Genomic DNA, 17404 nt, shown 5'->3' with positions numbered 1-17404 from the left:
CCATGCAGGGATACCAGTTTTCCAGGATATGTGGACTTTATATCATGTGTCAAACATTGGTTCTGCAGTTCGTGCAGTGACGTGTGACCTCACCAGCAATGCTCGTTAATCTGCTAATATCCCTTAACCGAGTCACCTGGTAACACCTTACCTAATACCCTAGGTCATTATCACAGTCCCATCTCCCGTAGCAGGCATTTAACTATTATAATTGTGAAATAAAGAAACATCCTGCAGAAGATAAGAGCAAACATTCAAAGCTTGTAGACACGGTAAGAGATGCAAATCGCAGAATAAGCTAACAATTTGCAAATTGCACGATGCAGCAAAATGACAGAAGTGTAGGGTATCAATTAGCACTGAATGAAAAAGTGTTGACATAAATTCCTCGAGGAGGCGATTCACCTTGGTCCCGACCTGTCAATAAACTAATGCGAGCTGCGCCACAGAGCTGCAGCAACTTTGTACTGTTCGAGTGCTTTCTGAGGATGATCCCTGATGAATTGTGGTTTCCATCTGGCCGGACTCCTCGGGGAGTGGGCTTCTAAGTTTTACCGTTTGATACAGGCCAGGTGGCCGGGTTTTGAGAGCTGTCTGTCACTTGTGCAGAAGTGGGACCGGGTGGTGGCTCAGAGAGAATAGGATATGGGCGGAGGGGGGGGAGGAAAACAGACGGCAGCTGCTGGCAGCAAGAGCCGCCGGATTCCTCTCATTCCGAGAGCCTCTCCTGTGACAGCTCAGCAACACCTGGGCTTCCTCCTGCGAGTCATGGCCGCTCCAGGGGATGCAGGCCCCGCTCCGAGGCCTGCTTCACAATGTCCCGCTCAAAGGCCCGTCTCAGGATACCACCAGACTCGTTAAAAGCCCATTTGTCATAATTTTTCTGTCCCTAACTCAGGGCCATTTGCAGAAGGAAGCGAGCGCTCAGAGAACTTGGCGTGGCAGCCCGAATGGCAGATCTCGTTGCCTATCGCACACATATTCTCCTCATTTTCTGAAGTTAGTTCTACTAACGCTGCTTAGGGAGAATGACCTGCTTCTATTTTTTCTGGGTTATGTTAGATGCAACGTAAATAAATGCAGTAGTTGATGGGAATTATTTCTTTTTTTTAAGGGAGAAGTGGTGGCTTTTGGATTTATAGAAGAAATGGTCCAGGTAAAATGCGGCTAAGAGGCTGATATTAGGTACTGCATGACTTGTGCATTTTCTTTTGTGAAACCATTTAACAGTTCATCAGAATTTAAAATAATGTGTAAACAAATTTTAATTCGAAAGGAAATATGACTGTAGTCACAAATACGCATTTTCAGGGCGTATTGAATAGTCAACTGTAATACATTGCGTATTCATAGTCAATCCAAAAACAAAAAGGGGCTCATTTTGGAAAACCTCCTAAATATGGCTACTGTGTCTCATTGCAACGTAGCCAGGTCCCAGAGCACTGCAGAGCGCAAAAGTGCAGGACAAAACATGGCGTACCTGCAAGTGAGTAAACACTGCCTGGCATGATTGCATTCCAGGCAGCATTTGCTTGTAATTGTGAACGCTGCTAACCATGCACGCATGGGAACGTTCACTATCGCAGTTAAACACTGCCTGACTTGCTGACATGTTGGTCAGCGTTTAACTGTTATAGTGAACGCTACATGCCATGCATGCATGGCAGGCAGCATTTACAAAGGATCCCTGTGGCGTGCGACTGCTTTTTACTGGTGCAGAAAGCCGGGCGGACCACATAGGGATCTCCAGCATTTGAGTCAGCATGAAAATCCATGCCAGCGCAAATGAAGGAGCATTTGTATGGCAGAGAGGAAGGAAAGCGGCTGAAGCGCAAGTTGTGTTCCACCCCTCCTCTACACCATACAAATATTTTAAAATATGGCAAACAATCGGGCTCATTTTGGAAAACCTCCTAAATGTGGCTGCTTTGTCTCGTTGCATTTGCACTGCAACGTAGCCAGGTCCCAGAGCACTGCGCTGCGCAAAAGTGCGTGAATAAACGTGGAGTACATGCAAGTGGTTAGACACTGCCTGGCATGATTGCATTCCAGCCAGCATTTGCTTGTAATTGTGAACTCTGCTAACCATGCATGCATGCTAAGCACGTTCACTATCAGAGTTGAACGCTGCCTGACATGCTGACATGTTGGGCAGTGTTTAACTGTTATAGTGAACGCTGCCTGCCATGCAAGCATCGCAGGCAGCATTTACAAAGGATCCCTGTGTGGTCCGACTGCTTTTTACTGGTGCAGAAAGCCGGGCGGACCCCATAGGGATCTCCAGCATTTGAGCCGGCATGAAAATCCATGCCACCGCAAACGCAGAAGCATTTGTATGGCAGAGGAAGGAAGGCAGCTGAAGCGCAAGTTGTGTTCCACCCCTCCTCTACACCATACAAATATTTTAAAAAATGGCGTGACGTGAATGAAAGACATAAAAGCCTTACTCAAGGCTTTTACGCCTTTCATTCATGTTACACCACTCTTGAACATGAGCCCCATATTCTTTAAGGTCAATGAAATGAATCCGCTAAAGCTACAGTATTTTTACTGTTCTGTTGCCCAACATGTGGATTACATGTTTAAATACGCATCTGAACAACCAACTGCTTGTGTTTTTAAAAAATGTTATTGTCTCATCGTTTCTGTGTCAGATATTGCTGGAATACTCAGGTGCTCCCATCACATGTCAAACATGTACATCAAATGGCAGGTAGCATGCCTTACGTGTTACATCAAAAGTCCGCACTCCCATCATGCCTAATATACCCATTCAAATACAGCTGCTCACATCGATTGGGAGGTAGTATCATCAAAAGCCGCTGCTGAAAGGGTATTGCCACCTTTAATCGAAAAAAAGGTTCCTGATAGAGGCTGCCTTACCCGAATGGCGGCCTGTCGAGAACAGCATACGATCGAATGTGTGCATGATAGTGGAGACCCGGAAGCATTGGCAGACCACCAAGGTAAGGAGCGGGGTGAGGTACAGCCCAGGATTGCAGGGGTGTCCCTTTGCTACCAGGACTAACTTTGAAATCCCTCGCTTCACTCTACCTCCTATCGGCAGCAGGCTGGATGACTAACTATCCAAAACAGGGCCAAATTCGAATTTCTTCTACTAGTGCATAAATCCATCCAGGGAAAGGCACTGCTGTATCTATCCTCTTCTATCAACCCCTACAAACCCTTCAGCAACCTTCGCTCTGCCTCCTCGACCACCCTCGTGGCACCTCGTCCATCCTGTGATACCTCTCACTTCGGCTCTTTAACTCTTCTTGCTCTACTAACTTGGAACTCCCTCCCCTCTGCAATTCGAAATATGTCCACATCAATGCATTCAAAAGCAAATTGAAAGCCCTCCTCCTTGCTTGTGAGCTATTCCAGCCTTTTTACCTGCACCTTCCCTTACCGCAAACCAGGCTTTTCGCTCTCTTTTCCCCACCACACTAGCACTTAATATTTTAAAGTAACAGCTCATGCATAGCTGGCTAGACTGCCTATCCGCTGAGACTTTTGTCCTAAGTTTGTCCACTGAATTGTTGCCGGTATCTGTCCAATATACCCCTTCTCAAACCCAGTCCTGTGCTACTCAAACTCTCCCCATTATAACAGGCTCACGGTCTCCCATTTAGCTTCTATATTATGTTTTGTATGCTCCTTTGTGACCAAAATAGTTTGTTTCCTAGTATGTGTGTAAGTATGCATGCAAATAAACAAATACATGCAAATACAAAATCAGTACAGAGGTCAGGGGAGCAACAGTCCATCACACAATTGTTTCCCTGCAGCCCCAAAACCGAACCGTAGAATCCGGGATTTGGCAAGACAGCCCTGTGGGGAAAATCACATTTAACAGGTGAAAGCATAATGTTTTAAGTAATGCCAACAAATACCATGTAACGCACCATTATTAAGAGGTTTCTCTCAAATGGCAGGTCACATGATACATAATATATTATTAATGTTCAAATTGCTTATTGCCATGAAGCATCAGGTACTTACGTTATATTGCATGTACCACACCAACTCCTCAGATACTCTCTCCATACCACAAATTCATATCAAATGTCAGATGCCCACATCATATTGCAGGTTATGGGATCAAATGCTATGTAGAAAAAAACAGATGTCAGCCATTGTCATGAAATAATAGGTGCTCATTGATATAAACTATTCAGATTCTGACATCATATGCCAGGTACCGCTACGAAATATCTGCAACTCTCATTGTATATCAGATTTTCCTATCAAATGCGCACATAAATAAATCATATGCCAAATGTATCCTGCAAACGCCAGGTCCTCTCATCATATGCCACAAGCACTCATATGCTAGGTTATACCTCAAGTTCTGAGTTACCTGTATCATGCATCAAGAATTGTAATCAAAAACCTGTTTCACACATCATATGCCAGGCATTGCAACACTATCCAGGTATTGAAACTAAACACAAGCTGCATCCCTCATATTTTGTTTGTAGATACAAAGGGAGTGCAGTACTGTACTGCTAATGTCTCACCACTAAGGCAGACATATCAACAAGTTGGGCAGTGATGGGTGAACCTTCTGACTATGGGATGCAAGAATGATGTCCCAGCTGTACACTGGTTCAGCAACAGCCCTGCCATCCTTTCTGAGGTGTTGGCATGTAGACTAGCACGTACACAGCCTTCTCTGCTTTCAGATTAGCTCACTTTTTAAGGAAATGTACTGTTTTCCATAGACAGTAATAAACATTTACATCTCAGGATTCAGTGACTATGTTGGTAGACATGGTCTAAGTTATCCTGTCATCTAAACTTTACTCCTCGACTTGACTATATGGTCTAATGGTAAGCAAGTCTCTTCATCTACATTCATCAGAGTTCCCTGGGGTATTCTAAATTGCCTCAGTGCTACCATATGAATATAATAAATGAATAAACTGCAATTAAAAGAAAAACTCCAAGATGCTTTATGTACCCTCTTTAAGAAATGCATGTGGCATATGACTATAACAGAAAGAGACAAAGGACTTTGGGCCTCATTATGAATTTGTCAGTAAATCTGTAAAACATCAGCAGATCTACTGCCAACATAAATTACTGTTACCAGCATTCAGTCCTGTGTACTTACTACAGGATTGCAAGTAATGGCATAGTGCTATTAGTGCCCATGTCTGGAGTCCATGGGGAACTTTGGTGATAATCTGGTGCATTTACCACAAGCAGTAATTCTGTATGATAAATCAGACACTTGTTTTGTGGTTGAGAGGATAAGGTCTTGACCACCTCATTTCCCAGATCTAGTTATCTGGCAAGTGACAATTATTTGTGAATGGTTTGCTGCCATATATTATATACTCATTTTAGAAACGTGTTTAGCAACAACAGCATGAATAAAGAATGTTTCAGTTCCTTTATTGACCTTTCTTAAATGTAAAACAACTAGTACTGTATGGGAAAATGAAGCTCGATAATGGCCTAAAATAAAGTGAACAGAGAAAAGCCGTTCTGAAACAGTGGGAGAGGTACTATTATACATTCTACTGGATTGCACATCTTGCTTGCTGTCATGATAAAAAGGATGCATGTTTAAATTATTTGGTGTGAACACATGCCCTCGCCCAAGAACATTTAAATAGCATGTAGGTGAATTTTGGATTGCAGCCATTTCCAAGGCCTGATTTTATACTTTAAGGACACAACTGGAATTGGCACACTTCTTAAACTATTGCCTGAATCAATGTTAAAATCATAGGGAAGACACAAGCCCTATAACCTTGAAGTGCAGCCATAGGTGATGTTCTTGGTCCAGAATATCATGCACAGAGAATATAAATTGCTCTTGTGTAACATTGGAAACCGAACATACTTTCGGTGACTATTTTTCACATGTTTCATTTAAACCAAAATAATGTGAAATGTATGGTAGAACTAAAGACTCATTTGAGATCCCATTTTGTTCTGCCATGCATGTATTTCACTCTGAATCACACTGAATTTCATTCAAAATTAACATGCCTGGGCATAGTGTTGATTAACCTGTGTAACTTGAAACTATTGGGAATTCCTCCTCAAAGCCAAGGCCCCAGTTCAGTGACCAGATATGCACCCACACAGTATGATTTATTTTTGTGCTGAAAGTGGCTTCTAAGGAAACAGCCTAATTAACCATTGTCAGCTGCTGGGCTAATGGGCTTGGACTATGGGCTTCAAATAGACCTCACACAAACTGAGTATCGAAGGTTAACAATTAGTTAGTTATTTATAAACATGTTTTAGCAAATGTGTAGCCTAAGTCTGTTTTGCCCTCCAACATTCTAACTAAACCCTGGTGAGTATCCCTAGTCAGTGCTGGGGATCCGCTTCTCTAGGGTTAGGGTAAAGTAGAGAGAAGCTTGCCTTAATCTATATTCTAATCACCAACCATATCTTTCATAACAGGAAAAGTTTTTTTTTTATCGTGTGTAATTGGCTTGGCAAATGAAATTCTTCAACTTTAATCTTTTTCTTTGCTCTACGTCTTCACACTTATAAAATGATACAGAGCTAGTGATAACAATCTCTGGTATAATTTTTAAACAAAACAAGGGGGGTCTGGGAATCCCTCTACCAGCATGAACACAGCCCAATGACCTGTTCTTGGGTGAATAACCCCAAGGAGAGACTCTACCAAGTCTTTAGCTCACTGTACCTTTCACAGGGAACACATTTCCCTACATATCAGTATTTCTCCTGCCCAGGGGCAGTCCGAAATACTAGGAAATTCTCCTCTGAACAAGAGTACCAACAGCAACCCCATACACGTGTTTCAGCCTTGTTGGGCATCATCAGTGAGGTGAAGCTGTGCCTCTCTACGAACAGTGAGCAAGGGGTCCACGTCTGGATCACCCTGGTAACTTAGGGTGAAACCCAAAGTTAATTTATGCAAAACAAGGGGGCGTCTCGGAATGTCTCTACCAGCACAAACACAGCCAATGACCTGTTCTTGGGTGAATAACCCCTGGAAGAGACTCCACCAAGTCCTTAGCTCACTGCCCCTTTCACAGAGAAGAGATTTCCCTGCATATCAGTCTTTGTCCTGCCCAGCGGCAGTCCAGCACCAGTCCAGCACCGAAATACTAGGTAATTCTCTTCTGAACAAGAGTACCAAAAGCAACCCCATACACGTGTTTCAGCCTTGTTGGGCATCATCAGTGAGGTGAAGCTGTGCCTCTCTAAGAACAGTGAGCAAGGGGTCCATGTCTGGATCACCCTGGTAACTTAGGGTGAAACCCAAAATTAATTTATGCAAAACAAGGGGGGTCTGGGAATCTCTCTACCAGCACGAACACAGCCCCATGACCTGTTCTTGGGTGAATAACCCCTGGGAGAGACTCTACCAAGTCTTTAGCTCACTGTCCCTTTCACAGAGAGGAAATGTCCCTGCATATCAGTCTTTGTCCTGCCCAGGGGCAGTCCAGCACCGAAATACTAGGCAATTCTCCTCTGAACAAGAGTACCAACAGCAACCCATTACACGTGTTTCAGCCTTGTTGGGCATCATCAGTGAGGTGAAGCTGTGCCTCTGTAAGAACAGTGAGCAAGGGGTCCACGTCTGGATCACCCTGGTAACTTAGGGTGAAATCCAAAGTTAATTTATTCAAAACAAGGGGGGGTCTGGGAATCTCTCTACCAGCACGACACAGCCCAATGACCTGTTCTTAAGTGAATAACTCCTGGGAGAGACTCTACCAAGTCTTTAGCTCACTGTCCCTTTCACAGAGAAGACATTCCCCTGCATATCAGTCTTTGTCCTGCCCAGGGGCAGTCCAGCACCGAAATACTAGGACATTCTCCTCTTAACAAGAGTACCAACAGCAACCCCATACACGTGTGTCAGCCTTGTTGGGCATCATCAGTGAGGTGAAGCTGTGCCTCTCTAAGAACAGTGAGCAAGGGGTCCATGTCTGGATCACCCTGGTAACTTAGGGTGAAACCCAAAATTAATTTATGCAAAACAAGGGGGGGTCTGGGTCTGGGAATCTCTCTACCAGCACGAACACAGCCCAATGACATGTTCTTAGGTGAATAACTCCTGGGAGAGACTCTACCAAGTCTTTAGCTCACTGTCCCTTTCACAGAGAAGACATTCCCCTGCATATCAGTCTTTGTCCTACCCAGGGGCAGTCCAGCGCCGAAATGCAAGGCAATTCTCCTCTGAACAAGAGTACCAACAGCAACCCATTAAACGTGTTTCAGCCTTGTTGGGCATCATCAGTGAGGTGAAGCTGTGCCTCTGTAAGAACAGTGAGCAAGGGGTCCACGTCTAGATCACCCTGGTAACTTAGGGTGAAACCCAAAATTAATTCATGCAAAACAAGGGGGGGGTCTGGGAATCTCTCTACCAGCACGGACACAGCCCAATGACCTGTTCATGGGTGAATAACCCCTGGGAGGGACTCTACCAAGTCTTTAGCTCACTGTCCCTTTCACAGAGAAGACATTTCCCTGCATATCAGTCTTTGTCCTGCCCAGGCCAAGTACTCTTGCAGGGTTTAGGAATGGACTATCAGCCGTTAGAAGAATTTCCACAGGTTTTATGGATTTACCCACTATATAATTACCACACACATTCTCCTTGCCCAGACTGAGGGTATTTCTATAAGGACCATGACCCCCACTATCCTGGGTATCACCTTCACTATATTTATGCATTTCCATTCGACAGTCGTATCCTCATTAGCAATCTCAGTGGTATGCAAAGGCAGAGAAGTAGTGCACAGAATCTTTACGTGCAACTTAGTTGATGACTTGGAAGGGTATTTTTCAGGAATACCATGTGTGTGTTTAATTCAATTATCAATCGGTCCAACAACCTGTTCCCGGACCACCCTTTTTTTAAATGGGATAACTACCGGCAGGGGACACTTCATATCGACTACCCACACTGGTACAAACCATATCATAAGTGTTCGTTTAGGCCAGAAATAAACCATTCTTTTTGGACGATTTCATGGAGGATTCTTTGCAATTTTATTATTATTGTTTTTCCTGTGTGTGTACTTTTGCCACATCCTTTTCTGTACCCCATAAGAATGGGCTTCAATAACCAAGATGTCATCGTTAGTAATTTATATAGCGCTCCCAACCCAAGGGTGTCTGGATGCAAACTATCACTCACAATGAGACTACCATCTATGGATTTCTCTGTTACACCGGAAACCTCTATTTCATCATTAGCCTGCCTCTGAATGGCAGCGCACAGGTCACCAATTTATTCATCCACATTTGTCTCTCGGTCCTTATTTGCTTCCTCTGGGTTATAACAATTACAGCTATTCATTATTACATCAACTATGTTTGAAACAATAATATTGAGGTCCTGATGATCCTTCATGATTGAGGAACTGAGACCAAAAATGGCTTCTAGCATAGATGCAATCTCATACAACTTATTGGGAGTACCAAGTAAGACCTTGTTGCCCAAACCTGACTCTTCTGACTTTCCAGATCTTGCCATGTCTGTCTGAGTCTTGATGCATCATGTCCCGTTAAGATATGCCTTATGTCTCGCCAAATACAACGCAATACTGTAATGCATTTCTTCTGTCCTGAAGTATAGCACACATTTGCACCTTGCTGCATAAACGAGCCGTACGAAGCTTTTACAGCAGTTAAATTCTCTTGCCTTCCACTGCCCTGACACTGTATACGGGTGTATTTCTGTTCTTCATAAATTGTCTGCTCTTAAATTGCCTTCCTGCCTACGTGCAAATTACTCTCGATGCACTCCGCACTCTGCCCATTGTGATTGCAATGCATCCCGCCTACTATGATTGCGCTGCTTTTAGCCCATTGTGATTGAAGCGCTTTTAGCCCTTTGTGATTGAACTGCTTTCAGCCCATTGTGATTGCACTGCATCTAGCCCATTGTGTTTGCACTGCTTCTAGCCCATTGTGATTGCACTGCATCTAGCCAAGTGTGATTGCACCGCTTTTAGCCCATTATGATTGAACCGCTTTTAGCCCATTGTGATTGAACTGCTTTTAGCCCATTGTGATTGCACTGCATCTAGCCCATTGTGTCTGCACTATTTCTAGCCCATTGTGATTGCACTGCATCTAGCCCAGTGTGATTGCACCGCTTTTAGCCCATTGTGATTGAACCGCTTTTAGCCCATTGTGATTGAACCGCTTTTAGCCCATTGTGATTGCGCTGCATCTAGCCCATTGTGTTTGCACTGTTTCTAGCACATTGTGATTGCACTGCTTCTAGCCCAGTGTTATTGCACCGCTTTTAGCCCATTGTGATTGAACCGCTTTTAGCCCATTGTGATTGAACTGCTTTTAGCCCATTGTGATTGCACTGCATCTAGCCCATTGTGATTGCACTGCATCTAGCCCAGTGTGATTGCACCTCTTTTGGCCCACTATGATTGCACCACTTTTAGCCCACTGTGATTGCACCGCTATTACTTACCTATCCTGTGCTAACGCTTGCAGTCTATGTGAGTCAGCCTCTGGATTATTGACAGCCTTGGCATTCTATCTTATACCAAGCTAGAGCCCGCCTTTTCTTTATTGCCAGACCATGATAGACCCAAGTCTCATCTACCATACCTTTGCCACACTACTACTCCTGACCTTTAGCCTCATAAAAAAAACTATAAGGGACACACAATAGACACCTTCAGTGCAGCACCATATAACACTCGAATTATGGCTGCCAATACCTACATGGCTATGTGAACGCCCCCTGAACACTATACCTCAGCCCCTTGCACCACAGCTTTGAGAAACCTCAAATTGCCAGCCAGACTACCTAAACTGTACGAACCCCTAACTAGATCCCTTCCACCTACGAACAAGAAAACAAACCTTCTCAATAGTGGATCTCCTAACTCCTCCAATAGATCTTCCCCCCCCCCCCAGCTGCATTATGCAATTTGGCCACGCCGTGAGGTATAGCCTCGACGACACGCCTGACCCTAAAGATCCACATGACATATACGACTAAAGCCCCAGAGGATCACTACATTAAAGGAGCTTTACTCAATGTGAGATCCCTTATAGCACATGCCATTGATATATCTGACCTAATCACTGAAAATGACCTGGACCTCCTTGCCATTACCGAGTCCTGGCTGATAACGGAGCCGGACCAGCGCTCACGCTTCCCATCCCAGAAGGTTATACCATCTCTAGATGAGATAGGGAAGTTGCACATGGCGGAGGAATTGCCATTATATCTAAAGAAAACCTCTCTATCAGACTAATCCCGCATCAAACTATTCTCTCCTGTGAAATCCTCTCTGCCAAAGTACCATTAAAGAACTTCCAATCACTTACCATACCGTAATCTATAGACCTCTGGGTCCCTTAGGCTCATTTGAGGAGGATTTGAATAATATTCTCGCCAATAACCTCAAGCCTACCTCCCAACTCTTGTTGCTAGGCAACTTTAATTTAGGTCTCAATGACCCAGCAGATAAACATGCCCAGGAAATTGTCACCCCCCTGGAAACTCTGGGACTATCTCAAAAAGTAAACAAGCCCACCCACATCAAGGGTAGAACCTTAGATTGGGTAGCTGACTATAACTGCACAGCAACGATTACCGCCATCGCCCCCCAATCTTGGACAGATCACTCCCTTGTATCTATCAAACTGTCAATCACTAGACCCCAACCACTGAGCTCACAAACAGTGCCACCTTGTCTGACCAGAAACAAAAAAACTATCACTGTAGACAACGTGCTACCCAATATTCTTCCAACCTTAAACACCTTGCCAGACAACCTTGACCCAAGTACCCTAGTACAGGAATACAATAATATCATGTTGACCACCTTAGATAAAATTGCCCCACTTAAACTGAGACAGAGCAAAAATAAAGCTCACCTTAACAAGTGGTTTACGCCTAAACTAAAGGACTTATGCACACTGAAAAGAAAGTGTGAAAACACCTGGAGACTCTGCCCATCTAGCGAGAACAAAAACAAGCTATCCTCAATCTCAACACAATACAAAAATGAAATACATCTGGCTAAAAGAAATTCCTTCAATGAATGAATAGCTAACGCCAACTCCAGTATGAAAGAACTATTTTCCATATTAAAAGAATTGGAGTCACACGATGTATGTGATAAAAATAAAAAGTGGTGCTCTGAGATTCAAGAAGCCCTAACTAACAAAATAAGAACCGTACAAAATAAAATAAAAACCAAAAAAGATGATTTAAAACTAGCATAGCCAACTAACTCCTTGCCACCTAATGGTACAGCACAGGCACAAAATTACAGCTTCCGCTTCACTAAAATATCTGTTCTTGAGGTAGGAAAAATCATTCTATCACTCAAACCCTCGAACTGAAAGGGTGATGTCTGCCCAGCACACATTATAAAAGATGCGGCCAGAGACCTCTCCCCTTTCATTTCTAAACTTATTAATAGCTCATTCTCTACTGGCATTTTCCCAGCCAACCTCAAACAATCCTGGGTACTCCTACTGCTGGAAAAGCAAACACTAGACCCTCTCATCGCTAGTAACTACTGTCCTATCACAACGGTACCATTTCTCCTAAAAATCCTGGACAAAGCTGCCTACGTGCAGATACAAAAATACCTCGAGCTCCATAAACTCCTAGGGGTTAGACAATCAGGCTTCCGACCGTTACACGGGACGGAAACAGCACTGATAGACCTAAAAATCCAAATCGATGAGCTGAGAGACAGTGGGAAGACTGCCCTTATCCTATTACTAGACCTCTCAGCAGCATTCGACTTGGTGGACCACAAGGTCCTCTGCAGGCATCTGGACTCAGCAGCCCACTTCTCTGCCGAAGCGGTTGGGTGGATAGAATCATTCCTGAGCGACAGAACAATAAGAGTGTTCTCCCCGTCAACAGAGGCTGACCCGTCCCCGATCACCTGTGGAGTGCCTCAGGGCTCCTGCGTGTCGCCTACCCTCTACAACATATTCACAAAGCCTCTGTTCGACGATCTGGACCTTCTGGGTATCACCTACACTAACTATGCTGATGATACACAGATTCTCCTCCCGCTTTCTGGGGATCATGACAAGGACGTGGCGTTGGTGAATAGAATATATCTCATCATTCAGGCATGGATGGCCACTCACGGTCTCTGCCTAAATGATGATAAGACAGAGTTGATAATCTTGGGCACCCCTACCAATATCATCAAACTGGGCCCCGCATACACCTCATTCATCATTGATGGCAACAATATCAAAGTGTCTTAGGAAGTAAAAACCTTGGGATTCTATCTGGATGCAACTATGTCCTTCAATAGACAAGTGAAATCCCTGGCCTCTACTACAGCATACACATGCAAGCTGATCAGAGCAGGCAAGCCTTTCCTGTCAAACGACAACTGCATTATTCTGGCCAGAGCACTTATCTTATCAAGACTAGATTACTGTAATGCCCTCTACTGCAGCACCACCAAAAACAACATCCATAAACTCCAAATCTTACTAAATAATGCTCTCAGAGCAGCATTAGGCATCAACATTAGAGCACATATGACCTCCATCAGACACCAACACAAATGGCTTTCCACACAAGACAAGATACAACTAACAATTGCCTCCTTAACTCACAAAGCATTACATAATGCTGCCCCTTTCTACCTAATTGACAAATTGTCGAGAAGATCCTCCACCAGGCCCACTAGAACTATCAATGACAACTGTCCTGTGGTACCCAGGTTCAAATCTACCAAGATTGGTGGCAATAGTTTCCCGGTGAAGGCCGCTAAACTATGGAACTCCCTACCTCACGAGTTAAGAGCCGACCAACCCTACCTTCACTTCAGAAAGAGCTACATCGCCTTTCTCCACCAAAAGGCATTACTGCCTACGTGACTACGTGAATACTGCATAACTGCCTATCACTCTACTTGTCTGCCTCTGTAAATTTGATATTCTACTTCTTCTCTAACTAAACCTATGATTGTAACCATTGTTTCTACTTGCAAATGCACCTACCTTTATGTCTTCTGTGCTTACTATCATGGTGGTTGCATGTCAATGTCAGGGGGCATAGGCACATTCCTTCTGATACACATTGTGCTGCATGACACATGACAGATGCCATGGTTATCTTTGTCACTTTGTCCTGGCCGTACAGGAGGGCCTCACCCGGCCAGATTTGGCACCACAGCCGTGTCTTCAGAAGGCCAAATGCCTGCCCAATCACGACACGGGTACGGTTATGTGCAAGGTTCTATTCCTCTTCGTGCCAATCTGTGGGTTCCGTATAGGGGTAGGGAGCCAAATGTTCAGGGGATAGGCAGCATCACCTGCATGGCTGGGACAACGTAAATTTGATATTCTACTTCTTCTCTAACTAAACCTATGATTGTAACCATTGTTTCTACTTGCAAATGCACCTACCTTTATGTCTTCTGTACTTACTATCATGGTGGTTGCATGTCAATGTCAGGGGGCATAGGCACATTCCTTCTGATACACATTGTGCTGCATGACACATGACACATGCCATGGTTATCTTTGTCACTTTGTCCTGGCCGTACAGGAGGGCCTCACCCGGCCAGATTTGGCACCACAGCCGTGTCTTCAGAAGGCCAAATGCCTGCCCAATCACGACACGGGTACGGTTATGTGCAAGGTTCTATTCCTCTTCGTGCCAATCTGTGGGTTCCGTATAGGGGTAGGGAGCCAAATGTTCAGGGGATAGGCAGCATCACCTGCATGGCTGGGACAACGGGGCCTTGTAACTCGTCACCTCAATTGCAACCCTGACATATTAGCATTCTGATTGCCATCCACAAATCCCAGCATGCATGGAGACGATCAGTGTCACTGCAATGTGAGAAGGTAAGCTAGTCCCTGCAAGTGGACATGCACCATGCATACCTCCGGTAGTATTTCCCATCTCCTGGGTGTGGATGGGTCCTAGGTGTTCATGGGCGCAGACAACCTTTGTACGACAATGCTAGTGTACTGCCATTAGGATTCCAATATCCCCATGCTGTGAAGCGGCACATCAGTAGTGGTGTACGGGTGTAGTTCTGTACAATGGCTACAGGTGATCCATTTGCATGCACTCAAGGGCGCATATCTGTTGTGATGTTGTTCAACGCACATTTAGATTATGCATATTGGCTGAATGTAGCAGCTTTGTGTCATGTAGGCTATGGTATGATGTGCAATGTGCATGTGGATAGATGTGTCATGTATTGGGTTAGGGATTGATGTCTTTGTTGTGCAGTTTGCTGTTTGCATGTGGTTTCGTGTCCTCTACATTGTGTGCTGCGTTGGTGGACATTGGCGTACATCTGTATGTCCCTTTATCGTACGGACGACAGTGCACAACCAGTTGGAGTATGCATCTCTACCCCCCAAACACAACACACATTACACTGCCATGTGCCTGCCCTGCTACTCAACAAGTAGGCACAAACTTTGTCCAGCATGGCGCTTCTACTTGCGTGGTATCATTGACTTCTGCAGGACCATTGATTCATGGGTTGATCAGGGGTATCAGTCACAGCAATGTGTTATTCTCTTATTTGAGTTACATACCATTTGGACATTGATGGAGTGGTAATGCTTTCTGTTTCGTTAGACAGCCTCATTGTGATGTGGGGGCACCATTTCCACATGGGTACAGTCAATTGCCCCGATGCTACGTGGGATGCATGCCAGTGAATAGATGGCAAGTTTGTCATTGGAGATCTCCTAGGCTGTCCGTGGCAGGGATATGTGTTCACTTGTGTGCTTCAGGGGGGCATCGGGCACCTGGGTCCACGTGCGTGTGAATACTGGTTGTGAAATGCCATGCATCTGCCCTACTGTGTGCTGGTAGGTGCCTGTGGCCAGATAGTGGAGCACAGTTACCACTTTCAGTGGAGGGGGGATGGCAGTACGGATGTCTATGTGGCTCACTATGTCGTTGTGAATCATGTCCACAATGTTGGTGATGGTATCCCGGTCCAGGCGGTACAGGGTGTGTCTCTGCTCAGGGGTTGCATTGAATGGACTGGCTCGAATCCTGGGGATTTCTGGCTGCCTCTGTGGTATGACTGGGTGCACTGGTGGGGCTTGCTGGGCCTGTCTCCCCATCCTTCTCCTCCTGCGACTCCTCTGTGGTGCCTCTTGTTGTTGGTGCTGCAATGCAATCATGTCCTCCAGCCCATGTAATGCTACAAGTATTGCAACCATCTCGGTGTGGGAAGGGGTGTGGGAAGGGGTGTGGTGTGCTCCTTTTGTGCTGCCCCAGTCTCCATTGCCTCCACCTGTGCTGTTGTGGCCACCTGTGGCAGGTGGGATCACTACTCAGGTCGCTTAACGTGTGGTTCGCGATGCCGGTATTTCCTCCATGCCGGTATGGGCTTTTTCGGCCAATACCATGCCGCTATTTGCATGCCTGCATGCCTTGTAATAGTGCGCTAATAGCGCCTTGCCGCTATTTCCGACCTGAGGGGTCACGCGCCCACGGACTGGCCGCTAATAGTAGCACCGTTCTTAGCGGTGCCACTAATAGCGGGCACTCAGGGTCGTGATTATGCTAGAGAATTTAGTGATACAGGTAAACCATTACAGGTACCGCTATTCCCTTACCGCCTACCATGTAATGAGGCCCAGTGTATCAATGAAAGAAAATATTGATATACTTGTGAAAAATCTTGATGATGCAAAGTCAGACATTGAACACCTGAAGAAGAATTAAATAGTGATGGGGTTGGTAAGTTTAGATGGATAAATCATTTCTCCACCCTCTATGATAGCCCAGATGAGAAAGAACTGATATGCCCGGCCCAATACTTTGGGCTAATTTGTGAACCCAGTCTAACGTTCTCCATGATGGAGGTACGTAAAGCCCTCATGGGGATGGCACATGGGAACTCTTCGGGACCAAACTCAATCCCAATTGACAGGGTAATTCATAGAATTACGCAGAAAAGTGTCGCAAGCGGCTGGCGCAGAGTGTCCGCGTGCGATTGTCTGCGCCAGGCACGTGCGCTAAAACCGATTTCCGCGCACAGCGTATTCATGGATTTTAGGCTCCCAAACCAGCCGTGGCGCAGAGTATCGCAGCGACCCTGCAGCAGCACCAGTAACGCCCCCAAGAACGCCCTCGCGCAAGGAAAAGCCATCAAAATCGCTCAATCATCGCAAAGGGCTGCGCTAACCCTGGACCAGTTTACAGGGCTGCCAAACAAGGAACGCAAAGCGGGTAACGTGCATATCAGGGGTACGTGTGAAGTTATACACGCGATTAGTCAGGGTACGTGTATTACAGGGGTACGCGGGAAGTTGAACACGCGATTGGCCAGGGTACGTGTATTACAGGGGTACGCGTGAAGTTTTACACGCGATTAGCCAGGGCACGTGTATCATAGGGGTACGCGGGAATTATCACACGCGATTTGGCTGGGTACGTGTATTACAG

Source organism: Ambystoma mexicanum, chromosome 10 (genome assembly GCF_040938575.1).
Source record: "Ambystoma mexicanum isolate Mex_15411 chromosome 10, UKY_AmexF1_1, whole genome shotgun sequence".
Taxonomy (NCBI): Eukaryota; Metazoa; Chordata; class Amphibia; order Caudata; family Ambystomatidae; genus Ambystoma; species Ambystoma mexicanum.
This window is presented reverse-complemented; position numbering follows the sequence as displayed.